The 19701-nt window shown below is 40.2% G+C and overlaps 1 protein-coding gene across 3 annotated transcripts in view; it reads left to right on the forward strand.

Annotated features, from left to right (window-relative positions):
- Positions 1–19701, forward strand: part of FRMD4B (FERM domain containing 4B) — a 320836-nt gene that overhangs the window by 98585 nt on the left and 202550 nt on the right. For all 3 annotated transcript variants that reach the window (XM_072720486.1, XM_072720485.1, XM_072720487.1), the window contains exon 2: positions 1568–1694. The gene's annotated coding sequence lies outside the window, so the exon portion shown is untranslated. The remainder of the gene's footprint in view (positions 1–1567; positions 1695–19701) is intronic.

Consider the following 19701-nt stretch of genomic DNA (forward strand, 5'->3'; position numbering starts at 1 on the left):
GAGTCATTGCAGTGCCAGTTCTCCTTGTGTATCCTTCTGCAAGTCACCGTCTTCCTCTCTGAACCTCATTTATCTTATCTGTAAAGTAAAAGCTGGGACTATACCATACCTCTAGTATATTTGGAATACCCAGTTTTTATTTGGAAGCCAGGTTGACTAAGGAGATGACTGGATGTGAGAGGTCTTCATTCTGTTTGGTATACCCAAACCATCCTGCTAGTCCCATAGCTATACTCTATCAACATTAGATCCCACTATTTAAATTTAATTTTGGTAGCATTTTAATGTTTAATTTAAAACACCTTACATAAGTTAGCATCTTATTAGCTTTATTTTTTATTTTTATTTTTTAAAGATTTTATTTATTTATTCATGAGAAACACGGGGAAGCAGAGACATAGGGAGAGGACGAAGCAGGCTCCCTGTGGGGATCCCAGTGTGGGACTCCATCCCAGGACTCCAAGATCGCACCCTGAGCCAAAGGCAGGCACTCAACCACTGAGCCACCCAGGCGTCCCATCATCTTATTAGCTTTAAGATTCAAAAATAAGTTAACTCTTTTGTTTCCTAAGACAAATCTATTTTTGTCCAAAAAGGATACTGAAAATATTGCCTGCAGGAAACTCCCAACCTATACCATGCTGTCATTGCCTTTGAGCTCTTTGAACATCTAGTTCCTGTTAGAAAAGATGGATGTGTCATATGGCATCAGTAAGGAGACAGAGGCAAAGGTGCTGATGCACAAATTGTACGAGTTCTTTCTGCTTCCTGCTGCCATCTTCCACTTCACACCTACATCCTTGTCCAGGGAGAGCTGAGGGGCAGGTGGAGTGTGGAGGTGCCATGGGGATGGTCCAACAGTTGAGTTTTATTTACCCACATGGCAAAACAGTGAGTGCCACACCTGCTGCTTCTGCCCTTTTGTCCAGTTTTTACACACTGGTGTGTGTGAAACAGTTTGACCCATAGTTGACAAGGAGAAGCACACTTCTTGACTTCAGGAGAGCTTCTGAGGCATAGCTGTTTCCTTTTCTTTTATTGGAAAAATGACACAAATACATATAAATGAGCATCTTATGGCGCAACACACACACAAAATTTCATCAGTATTCATGACATGCATTTCCTCCTCTCCACAACTGACAGCTGTTAAAAATGAGATTTGGGAGAGCTATCCTGGTTCTAGTAATTCTGGAACATGGATTCTAAGGTGGGGTTTTATTGATTTCTCCCACTTTCACAGCCCTGATTTTATGACTGACTATAGATAAGTTTTAGCACTGCAGTCTCCCCTACAGAGACAGTGACACCACCCATTCAATGAAATGCATTATGCAAGAGGCCAAATCAGTACCAGATCTTTAGTGGCTGAGAATAGCCTCAATTTCATGTGTATTTGGAGATAGCTCTATTTTAAATCTCATTAGGCAAATTTCTAAAACTGTGATTAAACTGTAGCCACCCAAGGGAAAATTAGAAATAAATTAGAAGTGTTACTGACTTGAGATCTCTAATTCTTTCTTGTGTGCATACAGAAATTAAGGAGCTTCTCTTTTCTGTATTACAGGCTTGGATGAGAAATCCAGAAGAAAGAATGTGTGAAAGAAAAAGATGACATCTGTGCATGGCAAAACAAATCCAAAGATTATTACAATAAAAACAAACGGAGGTCAAGAGAACACTTACTAGTAAAGGTAAGTGGACATCCCTGTACATGGTGGGTTAGAAAAGGAAAGTGAGTTTCTACATGTCGGTGTGTGAGTGTACATTGACCTGTCAAATGGAGAAAGGATAGGATAGGATAAGATACATGATATGATCTAACATCAAAGTATTTGTGTTCTAGCAGTGAGGAAGAAAATACATGCAGTTAGCTCCCTACTCTCAAATAAAAGCCAACTGCCCAAAAGTTGAATAATAGACTTACCTTTTAATAAAGGGGTTCTCATCTCAGACAGCAGAACAAACAGAAACAAAAATAAGTACTGTGCTAACTATGCTGTGCCATTAACACATTTCCTACAGTATATTTCTAATATTTTATACACTCAGTTGTAAAATTACTATCTTTTTGTTCACAGTTGAACATTTGACCAGCTAAGCCCAGTGGACAGTTAAGCAAGCTAGTGGTTGATTATTTTCAGGCAGCTGGGCTTTGTACCTTTAGTGTTAATACTTTGGAGGGTTCTGTCCCTTTTTCCACTACTTTTCATAATATAATAAGAGGGAAATGAAATATTTCATTACAGCAATGCTATGGAAACCAAACTTCCAGGTATGTAGGCAGTGCTACCGTACACTGTCTCAGGAGATTTCTTCGTTAGCTGATCTCACAAGTCCATAGTTGACACACAAAGGTGATTTGAAGGATTTTGATGTATAATATGCAAAAGTATGAGTCGCGCACAAGTAGAATGTACAACAGCTAGGGACAGCATTTACACAGTCTCTCAAAATGCTTCCTTGAGTGAAATAAACCATTGGATTGCTATGTCTGCATGCCATCCCCTGCTGGGGAGGACTGGCATCTAGAAGCCAAGGACATGGACTTAAGATTCTTGCTCTTCCACTGACCACTTCTGTGCTGTGGTCAAAATGATTAATCTTCCTTTGCCTCAGTTTTCTTGAGTAGATGAGGATGAGTAGATAAAAGGAGTTACTAGATACAAAGCACTTGGAATAATGGCGAGCACATAAAAGTGCTCAATAATTAGTAGCTGATTTTAACATTGAGTAAAGTAAAGGATCCTTCACGGATGGAAATTTCCGTTGTTTTTTTTTTTTGTGGAGTAGACACGTAGAGGAGCCTAAAAGATAGAGGGGGGTTGGAGGGGAGTATGTTTAAACCTGGGCATATAGGCACTGTCCATACCACTACCACAGGAACCCGTGAGCCCCAGGCAAGGATAAAGGAAGCTACCTGGATCTCAGTGCATCTCCCAAACTCATAGTCATTAGGTACTCTGAGAAGAATTGGAGAATATGAACTTAAGTGATGTAGGATCTTAAATTACAAATCAGGTCATCTCAGATTCTTGGCTGTAATCTGTAAGGCACAGTGTGATCTGGCTCTGGCCATTAATCTCTACCCTCTCCTGGTTAGTGTTCTCACTCATACCTTCTTCCTGTCCCTCTAAATCACATCAGCTCTTTTGCACACACTATCTGCATGACATGCTACCCGTGAGCCTTTGCACCCACCACCCGAACAGCCTGCATGCCCTCCTTCCCTACACCTGACCCATTTGCATGTTCCTTTTCGTCTGTCTCAGACCTGTCTACTAAAGAGAACCCCCACCTCGTGACATCGTCTCGCAAAAATATCACCCCTACTGACATTCTTGTCAACAGTAACTGAGAGCCATTTTTGTCCATATTCTTGTAACAAGGAGCATCCAAAATTCTTTTCGTCCTTGCCAGTCTGCCAAGTGATGAGCTTGGCTGTTTAAAGTAGTTAGAAGGGGGGAGCCTGGGTAGCTCAGTGGTTGAGTGTCTACCTTTAGCTCAGGTTGTGATTCCAGAGTCGTGGGATCAAGTCCCACATCAGGCTCCCCAAGGGGAGCCTGCCTCTCCCTCTGCCTATATCTCTGCCTCTCTCTGTGTGTCTCTCATGAATAAATAAATAAAATCTTTTAAAAAAAGAAGTAGAAGAGAGGATGCACAGATTGGCAATGAAGGTAGCAGTTAACCATTCATTCATTCACTGTCAGAGCCTTTCCTATATGGCACCCATTCTTCGTGGAAGTGATTCTCTTTATTTGGTTCTTCAGTTACATTTCCTACCTTCCGTCTGTAAGTTCTGCAAGGCCCAGGATGGTGTATTCATGGGAATATTCTGGGATCCTGGTCAGCAACTGCTATATGATGTACTTGGAAAACATTCTGGGAATCAAAGAATGAATGAGAGAGACAGGGTCCCTGATCTCGGAAGCACAGGTCTTGTCGTTGAGACAGATGGTTGCTTGATAGGACTAGAGGTGCAGAATTAGAGCCAGGAGATAATTAATGGGTCTCACACAAAATTAGCCTCATGGAGACAGGAGCACGATTCTAAATGCTAACTGGTCAACACAAATAAGGACTAACTTGAACGAGTATAGACAGTGGTGCTGGGCAGGGTCTTTACCCTGCAGGTGCTGGATTGTGTGGAGGTGGGCAGGGTTTGAAGGTAGGTTTCAGGGCAGTGATCACTTACCAACCACTATGGAGAAAATTGTAGTATTTTAATATGGAGTGCAGCTGCATAAATGCATTGCTACTGAGTAATAGCCCCGGTGATAGTATATTTTGTTTAAATAAGCAAGTGCACCTGTCACACTGGCAAGGACGAAAGAATTCTAAATACACCTTGTGGGAAATACATGGACAAAAAGGCTCTCATAGTCCCTGTTGATGAGACTGTCAGTAGGAGCAATATTTTTGGAAGCTAACTTGGCAGTATTTATCAAAATGTTAAATGCACATTTCTGTTAACCAGATAATAGAACTTTATCTTCCAGACAAACTGGCATGAATATAAAATGCTGTAGGTACAAGTACAATCACTCTAGCATTTTTTAATAGCAAAAATACAGGAGCAGTTTATATGTCTATTAATAGAAGAGTAGGAAATAAGTGATGGCATTTTCATCCAATAGAACAGTGTGGCTCCTGAAATATGTGAGGTGAAAGGGGAAATCCTGCCAAAATTATGTATATTACGATCATGTTTGTTAAAAGCAAATGAACACAACCCAAGTGTCCATCAGCAGATGAATGGATAAGCAAAGTTAGGTCTTCAATGCAGTATTCTTCAGCCATAAAAATGAATGAATTTCTGATACATGCCACATGGATGAACCTTGAAAGCATTACGCTAAGTGACACAAAAGGACAAACATTCTGTGATTCAACTTCTATGAGTTATCTGGAATAGGCAAATTCATAGAGCAAGTAGAGATTTTCAAGAGCTGGGACGAGGAAGAAAAGGGGGGGTTGGTGATTAATGCTACTGTTTGTGGTGCCTAAAATGTTTTGGAAATGGTGGTGATTGGTTGCACAACATTATGAATGTAATTAATGCCAATGAATTGTACACTTAAAGATGATGAAACTGGCACCCAAAATGATGAAAATGGCAGATTTATGTCATATTTGTTTTATCAGAATTTTCTAAAACTTGAAAGAAAAAGCAAAAGAACAAACCAAAAATAAAAGCAGGCACACATACACATGTGTGCCCACGGGCACCATATCATCTGGAAAAATGCCTGCAGATTGTTGACAGTGTCTAACAGATGAAATGAGGGACAGAGCAGGAGAGAAAAGAATTTTGTCCTATATACTTGTGCATGTTATGCATTCTTTGCAGTCAGCGCATATTTTAATATTTTTTTTAAATTGAAGGGTTTTTTAAAAGTCATCCTGACCTGTAGTAGAACCCTGGAATTGGTACAGTTTTCTAGTTTGCAATCAAAACAATGCTGAAAGGTCTGTTTACAATTGAATGTGCTCACATCTAACATCCCTGTGCAGTGTTTAACCTAGAGTGCAAATTTAATTACAGGTTAAAACGCAAAATCCTTTTCCTTTTCTAGATGAAATTACATCTTGTAGAAAACAGCATCTTGATATAGAAAGAATTTGAACTTATCCCTCCCTCAGTGAAGACAGACTCCTCTATCTAGTAATTTCCTGCAAAGCAAGATGCTTCTATTTGTAGTTTTATATCCCCTTGGCTGGTAAAGGATCTAAGGTGTGTTGACTATAAAAAGTGAGCCTCAGGGATCCCTGGGTGGCGCAGCGGTTTGGCGCCTGCCTTTGGCCCAGGGCGCGATCCTGGAGACCCGGGATCGAATCCCACATCGGGCTCCCGGTGCATGGAGCCTGCTTCTCCTTCTGCCTGTGTCTCTGCCTCTCTCTCTCTCTCTCTCTCTCTCTCTCTCTGTGACTATCATAAATAAATAAAGATTAAAAAAAAAAGTGAGCCTCAATATCAGAACACCTAGAAATTTTTATGCATAAGCAGAGATTTTTTAAAACCCTAATAAAATTCTGCAAAAATAGCATCTTATTTGGTCACCAATTTTGCAAAATGTTTAAACCCTGTAACCTGATCATAAGTTTATATAACTAGAGAGAATGTTTGAAAGGTTGTGTACCTCAGGCTATTCATGTTGGTAGTCTCAAGAAGAGAATCTCACAGGATGGTGTCAGATGAGAGGAGATTCTTTATATACCTGTACATTGTTTAATTGTTACAACTAAGGGCTTTTCTTAATAACTTCCTGAAGATACAACCAACCAGCAATAAACTGTACATATTCAAAGTTGTAAAATTTCAGAAGTGCTTGGTGGCTCATTTGGTGGAGCATGCAACTCTTGATCTTGGAGTCGTGAGTTGGAGCTCCAGGTTGAGTGTAGAGTTTACTTTAAAAAATAAAGTGCAAAACTTGAGAGAAAATGTTGTAACTATATGAGGAGAGAGATGTTAACTAGATTTATTGTGGTGATACTTTTACAATATGTTTATGGCAAATCACTATGCTGTACATCTTAAACTTATACAGAGCTTCGTGTCAATTATGTCTCAAGAAAACCAAAAAAAGTACATATATACAATGGAATAATATGCAGCCATCAAAAAAGAATGAAATCCTGCCATTTACAATGACGTGGATGGAGCTAGAGTGTATTATGCTAGGTGAAAAAAGTCAGTCAAAGAAAGATAAATACCATATGATTTCACTCATATATGGAATTTAAGAAACAAAACAGATGAACATAGGGAGAGGGAAAAAAAAGAGAGGAAGGCAAACCATAGGAAACTCTTAACTATAGAGAACAAACTGAAGGTTTGGAGATAGGTATGTACGGGGATGGACTAGATGGGTGATGGGGATTAAGGAGGGCACTTGATATGATAAGCACTAGGTGTTGCATGTAAGTGATGAATCACTAAAATCTACTCCAGAAACCAGTATCACGAATATGCTAACTAGAATTTGAAAAAATATTTGAAACAAACAAATGAAAAAGAAAAAAAAAAGACAAAGGGAGAGGTGGGAGAATGATGAACCTAACAAAATTTTTTCAAATATAGTTAAGAAAGAGCATCCTCTGAGAACTGTGTCTTGTTTTCTATTGCATGTTCAGCACTGTTTTGTCAATAAAATAAAGCAGCAGCTTAGAGTGGAGAAGACAAAAAATAAAAAATTAAGAAATAAAGTGGACAGTTTGATAAGTTTTGACACATGTATATACTCATGAAGCCATCACCATAATCGAGTTAATGAAAACATCCATCATTCCCAAGTCTCCTTATGTACTTTTATAATCCCTCCTTCCTACCTACCAACCCCCTCTCTTGCCCCAGGAAGCCACTGATCTTGTTTCTATCACTGTATATTAGTTTGTGTTTCCTACAATTTGATATGAATGAAATCCTACACTACAAATCCTTTTGTCTGGCATCTTTCACTCTGCATAATTACTTTGAGATTCATCCATGTTGTAGTATTATGGATAAGTTTTTTTTTTTCATATTTAGAAGCCAGTAAGTTTGTGTGCTTATTTTTTAGCTCTAGAATAATTTTTCTAGATGCCTGGAAAATGTGTAGCTTCTAAGCTTTGGATAAAACAATCTGGGTAAATTACATTTAAGGAAAATATAATAATTAATAAAAAGAAAACGCAAATAATTTAAGCATCTTCTCAAGCATGTAATAGACAATCATTATTTGTGAGTAACCAGGTTTTATTTTATTTTTTTTTAAGATTTTATTTATTTATTCATGAGAGACAGAGAGAGAGAGAGAGAGAGAGGCAGAGACAAAGGCAGAGGGGGAAGCAGGCTCCATGCAGGGAGCCCGATGTGGGACTCGATCCCGGGTCTCTAGGATCACGCCCTGGGCCAAAGACAGATGCTCAACAACTGAGCCACCCAGGCGTCCCAGTAACCAGGTTTTAAATCAATACCTGGATGCTGGCTGACATTCAGAACACTAGACATTGAGAAATTTGATGTGTTTCTACTGGTACTTGAATTTCTTACTGAAGCGTGATTAAAACAAACAGACCTGCTCTGGGCTCTGAAGTCTCACAAATTGATTGCTCTTATTTTTAAATTTTTTCTTATTTTTAGAATCGTTTCTTTATTTCAAAACTATTGCCTGATGATGGTTCTCAGGGGCTGGAGGGAAGGGGAAATGAGGAGTCACTGCTTAGTGGATACAGAGTGTCATTTTGTGATGATGAAAATGTTCTGGCGATGGATAGTGGTGATGATTGCCCAACAACATAAATGTGCTTAATGCCACAGAACTGTGCACTGACAAATGGTTAGAACAATAAGTTTTATCGTTGTATGTTTTACTACAACTTTTGAAACGTTAAGAAGAAAAATTTCCAGGTATTTCCAAATTAAAAAAAGATAATAGCTAACACATCACCCTAATAATTTTAGTGATAGTCAGCCCAAGTTTCTTAATGGTCTTGTGGCCCAAACAAAAGAACAATATTTCTAGAGGAGGAAGAAATTATTTTCCTTTGAAATGATGCTTCATACTTCTGACTTTAGTAGTGGAAATTCAGAAACACAAATTACTAGCCAACTACCAGGCATTCTTTTAAGACTTTACATGCATTAACTCATTTAACCTTCAATGGAATTAGAACAGATGGTTATTTCCATTTCAGAGATGAGGAAGGACATTGAGAACAGAGAGGTTATGTAACATGCCCAGAGTTACACAGTGGGTGAGAGGCAGAGCTGGTTGTCAAACACCAGAAATAGGACTCCAGAGCCCACAGTGCTCTGAGCCACTACGTTTCCCCATCTACTAACTATAAAGAGCTGGATATCAGGACAGCTGTCTGTATACTGTGTGACCATTTCTAGAATTTCTACTGGATAGTTATACCTGAAAAGCTTGAGAGTATTGATACTCTTCGCTTTTCTTCAGCAAAAGCTTGTGACTTGAAATATGTAAATAATTTATCTCCCACTGGAAATTATCCTTTAACATTTACCCAGCTTTTTACTAATGCCAATCATGAAGGAAATGTAAGAGAACGCTTTCCATAAAAATGTAAGTTTTCTAGGCTTTATCGGAGAAAAGCTCTGGAAGGGAAATCTCCATATTGAAAGAAGACATTCTTTCCTTCCCCCAAGGTTCATGTCTCCCAAAATTTTAGGTTCATTTTAAACATAATCATGTCTGTGTTCATATAAATTTAGGAAATGCTAAATTAAAGGGAGTTAGAATTTCTTTACTGCAGGACTTCTTATGGACTTAACATACTAATAAATATTGTGAATTGCCAAGAAAGGAAAATTATAGGTATAACATATTAAATAATATATGAGTAGTTATTATATAATATGCAGCTGTTTCCCAGGGTTCTTTTACCACTACTTCTCCCATGGAAAATCATGAGCAGTGAGTGCTTCCTGGAACACTTTTCTGGCATCTTGGACTAGGGATTTTCCAAATTTACCACCAGGGGGCAGTTCCCCCCCATTTATATTCTGACAAACCTTAAAACTTATTTTCCTTCATCACACATGAGACAGGCTGACATTTTCCAAGCAGACTTTGCTAAAAACTTTCAAGGGTTGAAGAATAGAAATAAGAAAAATAAGAAACTCAGAAATAGCGATTCCCAAAGAAATAGTAAATCTGCCCAACTCTCCTGGGCCAATATGGAATACAAGTTCTCAGGCGTATTGCTTGCCCCTTCTCCCTCCTGTTTCTCACCCACTTGACTTTTCTGTCATTTTGACCCCACAGAAGCATCTATGGGCTTATCTTCTCACAACTGAGGATAAATCTCATAGACCCTTGTGTTTTCACAGCTCAAATTATTTTCTGATTTAAATGTCCCTGGTCTGCACTGTGACCTTTCCTCTCAGTCCTGGTTGGCAGCTCTGAGGTACTTCCGTGGTGATGGACAGAGACGGCAGTTTCATGAATGTTCTAGTCATGACTAAATGTGCAGTAAATGGATCATCCTCAAGTCCTTTGCCAAGGCAGAGATTATTCATCAGCAAAGCATATTTTCTTTGTAGAACTCAGAACCAGTCTCATAGCCCTTCTTGACACTGGGCTCTGGGAAGGCATTATTACCAATGGGTTGCTGTTAATTTGAGTAGGAAAATTCTCTCATTTAAGTCTAGGATATAAAGTCCACCCACCTCTGGAACCTCCTGTGGCGACCCTCTCAGATGAATGTAATCTCCAGTAATCTCTACCCAACACATAATCACAGGTTTTTAAAACTCTGTTTTAGGTCCACAATAATGAACGTGTCTATTATAAGCCCATCTGAGCCTAATCCATACCTTATCTATAGAGCACTGTGCAAACACCACACCTTACTAGAAGACGAGGGTTGTTATATCCCAGCATGTGCCAGAGGCTCCAAACTTGGCCCATTCTGTTGTTTAACTTCTGAGTGGTATTGATATCATGTGCTTTTATGCCCCATTTTGATTAACATGTCCTTGGAGTTAACTGCCTTTGTAGGAGCTGCTCAGGGAACAGCCTGTGTTCTTTGCCGAACTTCAGCAAGTGTCATAAAAAGGCCTAACCTGTTACGGTAGGCTTTGAAGCTAATTGCCATGTGACAGTTTTTTTTTTTTTTTCTTTTCTCATAATGCTGAAAGCTTATTTTAGCATTCATGAATAAGAGGAGCAGTACAGGGGTGCCTGGGCGGCTCAGTCTGTTACGTGTCTGTCTTCAGCTGAGGTCATGTTCCCAGGGTCCTGGGACTGAGCTGCGCATCGGACCCCCTGATCTGAGGGGAGTCTGCTTGTCCCATTCCCCCTGCCACTCCCTCCAGCTCATACTCTGTCTCTGTCTCCTCTCTCCTGTGTCTCAAATGAATAAAATCTTTAAAAAAAAAAAAAAAAGGAACAGTACAGTGTAGTCATTAAGCTTGAACTCTGGGGTTAGATGGGGTTCCACTGTTGGCTGCACACTAAATTTCTTTAGAGCATTTGGTGAGTTACCACTTAACCCCTCCAAGCCTCCTGAACCATAAGGGAAATAACAATACCTATCGTGTTGTGATTCATTTATAAATGTTATTGTGCATCTAGTTTGTACCAAGTACCAGCAACAGGGAGTGGATGTAATGGAATGAGACCCGTAACTAACTCACCTATCACCAAAACGATACTATTGTCATTCCTCTTCTAAAGTACTGAAGGCTGAAGCTCTCATGAAAGGTGGGGGCAAAAGGAGACCATGGCTCTTGAATTTGAAATGGATTGGACCTGCAGTTTAGGTGGTGGACCCGCAGAGTCAGTATTTAATTTTTAAAGTGTGGCCGCGGGGTGAACTTCCCCCAGTGGCCAGTGGGGTGTGCTGTGTGAACAGAGTAACTGCGGTACTGCCAACCGCTGGTTTCGGGAACAGGGTGATGCTTCCCCTAGGGAGAGTGGGGATCAAAAGGGTCAGTGGCAAGTTCAACTTTGAATCCCCTAGCTTCTGTTTCCTGTTGAATTTAACTCCAACCACAATGTAATGACAGCAGAATTGATTCACCTGTACGAGACGTCCTCACTGACCAATAAGCTTTTGCAATGAAAGCCATGTGCTTGGGGAAGCGTGAGGAAGTGACACAGATGCATTGGGTAATGGTTAAGAAAGCACTAGGGGAATACTGTAAACGAGAAGCTACCTGCTGGAGAGAGGCAATACCACTGCGGATAACCTGAAGACAAGGGAATCTTGGAAAGCATTAGCGCATCTGCCCCTGCCTACTGCTGGAAGTCACAGTCCGGCCTCGGCAGCCAAGTTCTAGTGACCACAAGGTGAACTCACTATGGGCAGCACCTATGACTTTTTTATATTGCTTTTATTTGGTTTGTGATTTCGAACCTCACGTTCATTCTTTTTGGCCTTGCCTCTGGAATTCAGCTTCAGAAATTGACCCAGTCCACCTGAGCAAATTTCAGATTCATCTTTGGGTTCTCAAAAGAGCTGGTTTTATTCCATTTTATTGCTAATTTAGCAATATTTTATTCCATTTAGCAATAATCACGCGTCGGATAAACCTCGCTGGCTACCATACTGCCACTGCACAAAGCCAAAAGAACTGTTCTTATTCCAAATATGAATCCATGTTAGGATTCAAGGTAGTCAACGTATGTCCTATTTCATTTCATTTGTCTTATGAAAATATTTCAATTCAATGTCTTACGTCTCTAACCTTTTGATGAGAGAAATATCGCATCTCATTTGTTTACTGTTTATTCTGGATTATGGGTAAAGTCGAGGATTTTTCTTCTCTTTATTGGCCATTTATATATCTTAGAAAAATTGCCTATTCCTAGTCTTCTTTTTCTATCGATTTGTTTATTACATTAATAGATTAAGAAGGAAATCAGCGATTCAGGGATGACAGACCAGAGTGCATGCAATGGATCTTAGTAGTACAGTCCCGATCACAAAGCCATTCCAAACAATTGGAGAAACTGAATTCTCAGACCCTGCCTAATCTTTATAGTTAGGTGTTGTGTCTTGCCGTCTCCCTCTTGGAGTCAGTCTGAAGCTCAGAGATGGCTGGTTCCTCTCTGTGAAGGGTGGATGGTCTCTGTGAGCCCTGTGGCAGGTGGCAGAGCGCTGGGAGAATCTCTGCTGTCCATGCAGAGCCAGTAGAGGAGGTGGGGGTGCTGCTTGACAGTCCTCAAGAGAAAGCAGCAGGGACATTTGTCTGTGAAGGAGCAAAGCTCAACCTAAGAAGGAAAGATGCATAATTCCTCCATCAGCCTGGGCAGTGATTGAATTGTATTCATTTCTGTATCTTGCACTCTGGGCAAACTTTGATTGGGATGTTGGTGACTCCATCTGCCAAAATATCATTCAAGGTGTTGAGTCCTTTTACAGAGATGAGTTTTGTGATATAAAAACTATGGTATAATAACAAAGGTGCTTATTTATTAATGCAGTAAATAGCATGATCTGGTATATAATAATTTCAAACTAGTCAGGAGTGTGAACAAATATTTTGAGGTCTAGGCAATTACAGGAATATGATAGAAGAATATCTGTGATTTCTATTGAGACTGAGTGACCTGTTCTGCTAGTATTTCTGTAGTTTGTTCCTTATATTCATAACTAAAGGAATGCTAATTTTTTTAGAAGTTAATGAAAAAAATTTTTAAAGTTGTAATTTTTTACACTCATGCATGTTCCATCCTTGAAGTCCATACAAGCGTCCTCTAGGAGTCAGAAACCCCTGATGGAAGTCCTTTGGTCTCTGGCTAGTGGGGGCAGTGACTACAAAGGGGCACGGAGGAATTTTTTGAAGTGATATAACTGTTGAATTGTGATTGTGATGGTGGTTAAATTACTCAAAAATGAGGAATTTCATGTATGAAAATTGGAACTGAAAAAAGAGAGGGAGGGAGGAAGAAAGGAAGACAGAAATGGAAAGAAAGATGAGTTATGAGTTGCATATTGTTGCTAACAGAAGCAGACCTTGTAAAAATTCCTTTTCTATTGGGGCTGAGTTTCTTCCACAATTATTATCCACTGCTTTCTGGAGAGTCGTTATAGTAGTAGCGGTCAGGGAAAAGGACTCTGGAGCAAGTCTCCCCAAGTTTAAATCCTGGCTCGGCCAGTTATTTGCTGTGACCTGGGGTGAGTCACAGGACATCTCTTTCTCAGTTTTATCATCTTAAAATGGAGATGGTGCCTACCTCATATGATTATTTGGGGATTAAATGGGTTAATACATTTAAAGTTGACTATTAGAATAGTGCCTGGCGTATAGTAAGTGCTCTAATGTCATCTAATATTTAGAAATGTTTGGGAAAGAAGCCAAGGTCATGATGAAGAGCTCAGTCAATGCCAGTGATGGTATCAGCAATCACAGAAAGACTGGTCAGGATAGTCATTAACAAAAAATAAATGTGTTTATGTGTCTGTAAGACACGTCAACATACTATTCTTCTAAATGAATTTGAAACTTTTTTTTTTTTTGGCTCTGCCTGGATCTCACCTCTCAGATGTATCAACTCCCAACATCCTCTTCCTTTTCCAAATAACTTCCCCTGCTGGACCACCTCACATGATGTGTTTCCAGGGGACAAAGCCAGGGCCTTTTGTGCAACGTTTGCAAATGAAAATCACACCCATCATAAAGGAGCCAGGTCTCCTATAAAACCTGATTGACTTAACCATGAATACTTAGTTTGAGGTTATTAATTATGACTGATATTTAATATCATTCAGAGAATCTACAAAACTGTTGAATATTTACAACATGGCAAAATGTTCACCTGCCAAGTTTCCAACAGAATCCGTCTGGGGTTTTAGTCCTGGGGTGTTTTATTAGTGGGAGCACAGTTTGTGAGCTTTCAAATCATCTACAAGTGAAGAATTTATTGAAAATAAGTTTCTCTGCCATATACCAGGCAACAGCCCATTTATCTGGAGAACGAGAAACTGGGGAATGATGGAAACCTAAAATCTTTATTTAAATTCATTTCAACCTTCCTCAGTAAACCTTACAGGCAATTTATAAGGAGAGAGAACATATGGGATATCACAGCAACTTCTTTTTAATGTCAGTAAAAATATAGACAGTCAGTTCTCATTTTTTGGTAGTAGTTATGTTGTATAAAGTTGCCATGAGCACTGAATTAGCAAATGCTGAACCAGCTCCCAGGGGAGATACAGGTTAGGTTCTTATGAATCTCTGGTCACAACATTCTAATTAACCAATTAATATATAACCTTGGCTTATGTGTGTTTCTGTTTAAAGACACTTTGTTGACTGTATATTGTAGGTCTATTAACATTGAACTCATGGCCAACAGAACTGTAACTCATGCCTGAATGATATTTATCCAGCACACCCATTTTCTCTATAAGGCACATCATTGCATTTTTGTTATTCTTAGGGACACTAACCGCATTTCAGTGCTATATTTTGGGACCATTTTATTTTATTTTATAGATTTTATTTATTCATTTGACACAAAGAGAGAGTACAAGCAGGGAGCAGCAGAAGGAGGGGGAGAAGCAGGCTCCCTGCTAAGTGGGGAGCCCAATGCAAAGCTCGATCCCAGGACTCCAGGATCATGACCTGAGCTGAAGGCAGACACTCAACCCACTGAGCCACCCAGCTGCCCATGAGACCATTTTAAATAGCAAAGTCACCAATAAAAAGCAAAATAGGCAAAATACATTGTGCTAAAGAGACCATGAAAAGGATGGTATGTGCACTGAAATAAGAAGGCAGGATGTCATCCTTTTTGACCTTAGCTAGGGCCTTGCTCAAGGATTGACTCAAATTTTTTACCCCTCTGTGCCTGAGAATGACTGTAATTACAATAAAAGTTTGATTTTGGGCTAACAAGTACATTTTAGCACGTAGATGAATTTGCAAATATGGAATCCATGAACAATGGGGATCAATTTATAAATAAGAAAAAGAACAAAAAAAGAACCTAGGTGGTCTTTCCCTCCATTCCTAAACAGCTTTAGCTAAGTATAGAACTTACATTGGATAAATGCCCAGTGAATCATATACATGTGCCAGAGCACAACCCTCGCTGGCTTGAAGCCCACCGATCTCTCCACCAGAGGGCTGGCCGAACTTCATGAGTGGTCAGCAAACCCCAGCCTGGGGGCCAAATCTCTCATACTGCCTGTTTTGGTATGGTCCTGAGCTAAGAAAGGGTTTTTTTCTCTCATATAAATGGATTGGGGAGGGAGGGAATCAAAGGAAGACTATTTCATGACCCTTGAAAATTTTATGAAATTTAAATGTTGGTGTCCAAAGGTGAAGTTGTGTTGGACACAGCCCATGCCTGTTTGTTTATGCACTGTCAGTGATTGCTTTCATGTAATGGGGCAGAGAAGCACAGTTGCCATGGAAACGATGGAGTCCACAAAGCTAAAAATGTTTACTATCTGGTCCTTTATAGAATAGGTTTAATGACCTGTGGTCTAAACCATTGCTAGTGGTCATAATGTAGGGTCTTGCACAGGCGATTAAAAGGTCGTGTGGGGGAGCCTGGGTGGCTCAGCTGGTTATCTATCTACCTTGGGCTCAGGTTATGATCTCTGGGTCCTGGGATCAAGCCCTGTATCAGGCTCCCCATTCAGTGAGGAATCTGCTTCTCCCTCTCCCTCTGCCTCTGCCTCTTCCTGCCCCTCCTGTTGTTTCTCTCTCTTTCAAATAAATAAAATTTTTAAAAAGTAAAAGGAAGAAAGAAAAGCTCTGTGTGACAGTTAAACTTTATCTAGCAGGGGAAGAGGTAAGTTTTAGGCCACAGAAAATAAGGCTTTCCCTTCCTCAACCCCACCTCCTCCTTTTCAGACAAGGTTAGGTTTCGAATTCTATTAATTAAGTAATACAAGAATTTACTTCATACATTGAAGCATATTAGAAATTATCAGTTTGATTCGGTTAACAAATATGTTGAAACCAATTTAAATGCAAGTGGAAGAAATTCATCAAGGAGAAGAAAAAATGAAGACACCAACCTTTTTGTGTTGGGATTATGAAATAAAATTCCAGAAGTTTTGTTTCTTATCAATTGAGAAAGTATAGGGGTGCCCAGGTGGCTCAGTCACTTCAGTGTCTGACTCTTGATTTCTGCTCAGGTCATGATCTCGGGGTTGGGATCCAGCCCTGCATCAGACTCTGTGCTGAGCAAGGAGTCTGCTTATCCCTCTCTCCCCTCACCGCCCCTTCCCCCACACTCTCTCTCTTTAAAAAAAAAAAAAAAAAAAAAAGTAAAGTTCATTTTATTTGTTTATTTATTTATTTATTTTATTTTATTTTCAGTTTTAATAGCTGAAAGTTGCCTTAGAGATCATTAGATCAAGACTATCCTAGAGAATTTTCTGCATGGTTGAGCATGTCCTCAATCTGTGTTATCCAGCATGGTAGCCACTAATACATGTGACTGTTGAGCATTTGAAATGGAGCTGGTAGGACTAAGGAGCTGAATGTTTAATTTTTGTTCAGTTGTAATTCAGTCAAAATAGCCACATGCAAAACTATTATGTACCTTATGGAGTTAGGTTGTATTTAGAGTCAAAATGACAGTGGGCTTGTCTTAAGTTTGCCTTGAGTAGAGTTTTTAAGGAGTTTGGATTTGTTGCCAACATTTAAAGATTGGGAGATTTTATGTAAAGTCCCAAATTCGGGCTTCTTATGGGAAATTGATAGATCTAGAGATACCACAGATGCCCTTTCTGGACGAGATATGGGCTCTCCAGTCCCCATTGCTCCCTATTGTCTTATACTCAGCATGCTGCATCCTTTTCATTGCCTCCTTAGTCTCCATTGGCATTTGAATGTGCAATTGCTAATCTAATTCAATCCCCAAATTTTCGTATGGGAAACTAAAGCCCAGAGATAGTAAGTGCCTTACACAAAGTTGCCCGGTAATTAATTAACAGCCCAACTAGCACACACAAGAATCCAGGTCCCTGGCCAGCACTTTCTCTTCTCCAGGGCCCTGACTGAAATCCCTGGGTGTGTATGGGCAGTGGGAGAGGTGGTACCGCCCAGTACCTGGGTGTGTCTTGCACTCATAAGCCTTATTCTTTCCTACTTCCAGGCCATGGAGAGGTTGGACATTGGGTGAACGAGGTCTCTGCTTTCCTCCCATCTGGGCTGACTCAGTGAGAGTCACAATGGGCAGTGAGGGTGTGGAAGGGATATTGACCTGAACTTTCCCTGGCTGTTTCCCTCTCCAACTTCCTGTCTCATTGTTTGCCATTGACATTTCCAAAGTTGTCAATGGTGGCACATCTGAGAATCCACTGTTGGCTGTTTATCCTCCCTTGTATCTCTGCAGTTCCTCTGCTTATTTGTGTTCACCTTTCTTTTTCCAAAGGCCTTTTGACTTATCTCTGCAGCCCTAGTCAGTTAAATCTTGGGACAAAATACTTACTTAAATGCACAAAGAAAGCTTTTGAAATAGTCTTTCACAGAATGAGAGTTAAGTTTTGGGCATTTCTGTCTTCTCTCGTCCTGTTCAGGTCAAGGTTTAGTCAGAAAGAGGAGGTTTAGCTTAGTAACTTCGGGAACATATTCACCTAGATTTGAGTATTTGCTCTGCCATTTGCCAGATCAATGACCTTGGGGAAAAATCCCTTAATCTTCTGGGCCAGAATTTCCTCAAATGTCGAAGTATCTACTTCATAGGACTGTGGATGAGGAATAAATCTGATAATGAATGTAAAGTAAAAAGCATGGCACCTGCGACAATAATGAGTGCTCCATAGATGGGAAGGATGGAGCATTCATTTCTACTGTGTCTCTCTATGCATCTCCCATTCTTTCTTTCGAGAGGGATCTTCCAGGTCTATCAGGCCACACCCATTCTGAAATCCTTCCCTGGGGTTACCTTGTTTATTAACTCAACAGATCAACTACATTGACCCAATTTTTTTTTTTTACATTGACCCATTTTAACCCCAAACATCTCTTCCTACAGTGCATTCTCCAGGTTCTGCTCTGTGTATTCTGCATGGAAACTTCCATTTACTACTTGGTCCTTGACCTAAAAAGCCCTCTTTCCTCCTTTTTCCAAGTGTGGAACCAGCATTCATGTATTTCTGCCATCTTGCATGGTGGGGAATGGGCACCTGTGATTCTTGCCTGCCCAGGATCCAGTTCCTTTTCTTCTCAGAAGAGAACCCCACCAAATTATCCTTTAGGCTTAGGTAAGGCTCCTCCCCCAACCTTTTCTGGTATGAAGTTTGGACATGTGACTTAGGTCTAGCCAATCAGAGCTAGAGAAGAGAACTGAATGACTCCTGGTGGAATTATTAGGAAACAGAATCTCTTTTTCCACAGGAGTTGCTAAACCAGCTAGATGTAAGCTTGATCCTGCTAGTGGCCAACTCTGGCTTCCCTGGGAAACAAGAGGGAGATAAACACTGAAGAGAGAAAACTGAGAGGCCGAAAGGGACAGAGTCCAGAGCATTAGTGCCTGAAGGTGGATACCCTTGAGCTTTGCCGATGTGTGAGCCAATAAACTCCTCCACATTCACCTTTATTGGACTTATTTATCCATGTTTGCTTTGATTGGTTTGAATTGGAATTCAATCTCTGTAACTAAAAGAGTTCTGCTTAAACTCTGCCCTTTCTAAATTTCACCCCAAATCTGTCTCCCAGTATATTTCCAGTTACTATAAATCCATTTGCTGGCTCTGAATGACCTCATGTCTGCTGCATGCATTTTCTCCCAGTGTACTTTGCTATCTGGGCGTACTTGGAATCAAATGTATTAGTTTTCTCTTGCTACATGACGAATTACCACAAAGTTGATGCCTTCAACAACACATACATATATTATCTCACAGTCTCTGTGGATCAGGAGTCTCGGCACAACTTCAGTGGGTCCTCTGCTCAGGGTCTCCCCAGGCTGATACTAAGGTGTTGGCTGGGACTGTGATCTCATCTGAGATTCAGGATCTCTTCCAGGATCACTGACTGTGGGCAGAATTCAGCTCATTAGAGTTGGAGGAGTAAGGCCCTAAGCTCCTGGAGGGCACCCGCAGTTCCTTGCTATGTGCCCCACCCACTACCAACATGGCAGTTTGTTTCTTCAAAGATACCAGAAAATCATCTTTCTCGCCAATTTGCTAATAAGATAGAGTAATAACAGCCGTGACAATCTGTCAACTTTGGCACATAAAGTAATCTAATGAAAGGAGTGACACAGCCCATCACCTTTTCCA

Source organism: Vulpes vulpes, chromosome 9, assembly GCF_048418805.1.
Source record: "Vulpes vulpes isolate BD-2025 chromosome 9, VulVul3, whole genome shotgun sequence".
Classification (NCBI taxonomy): Eukaryota; Metazoa; Chordata; class Mammalia; order Carnivora; family Canidae; genus Vulpes; species Vulpes vulpes.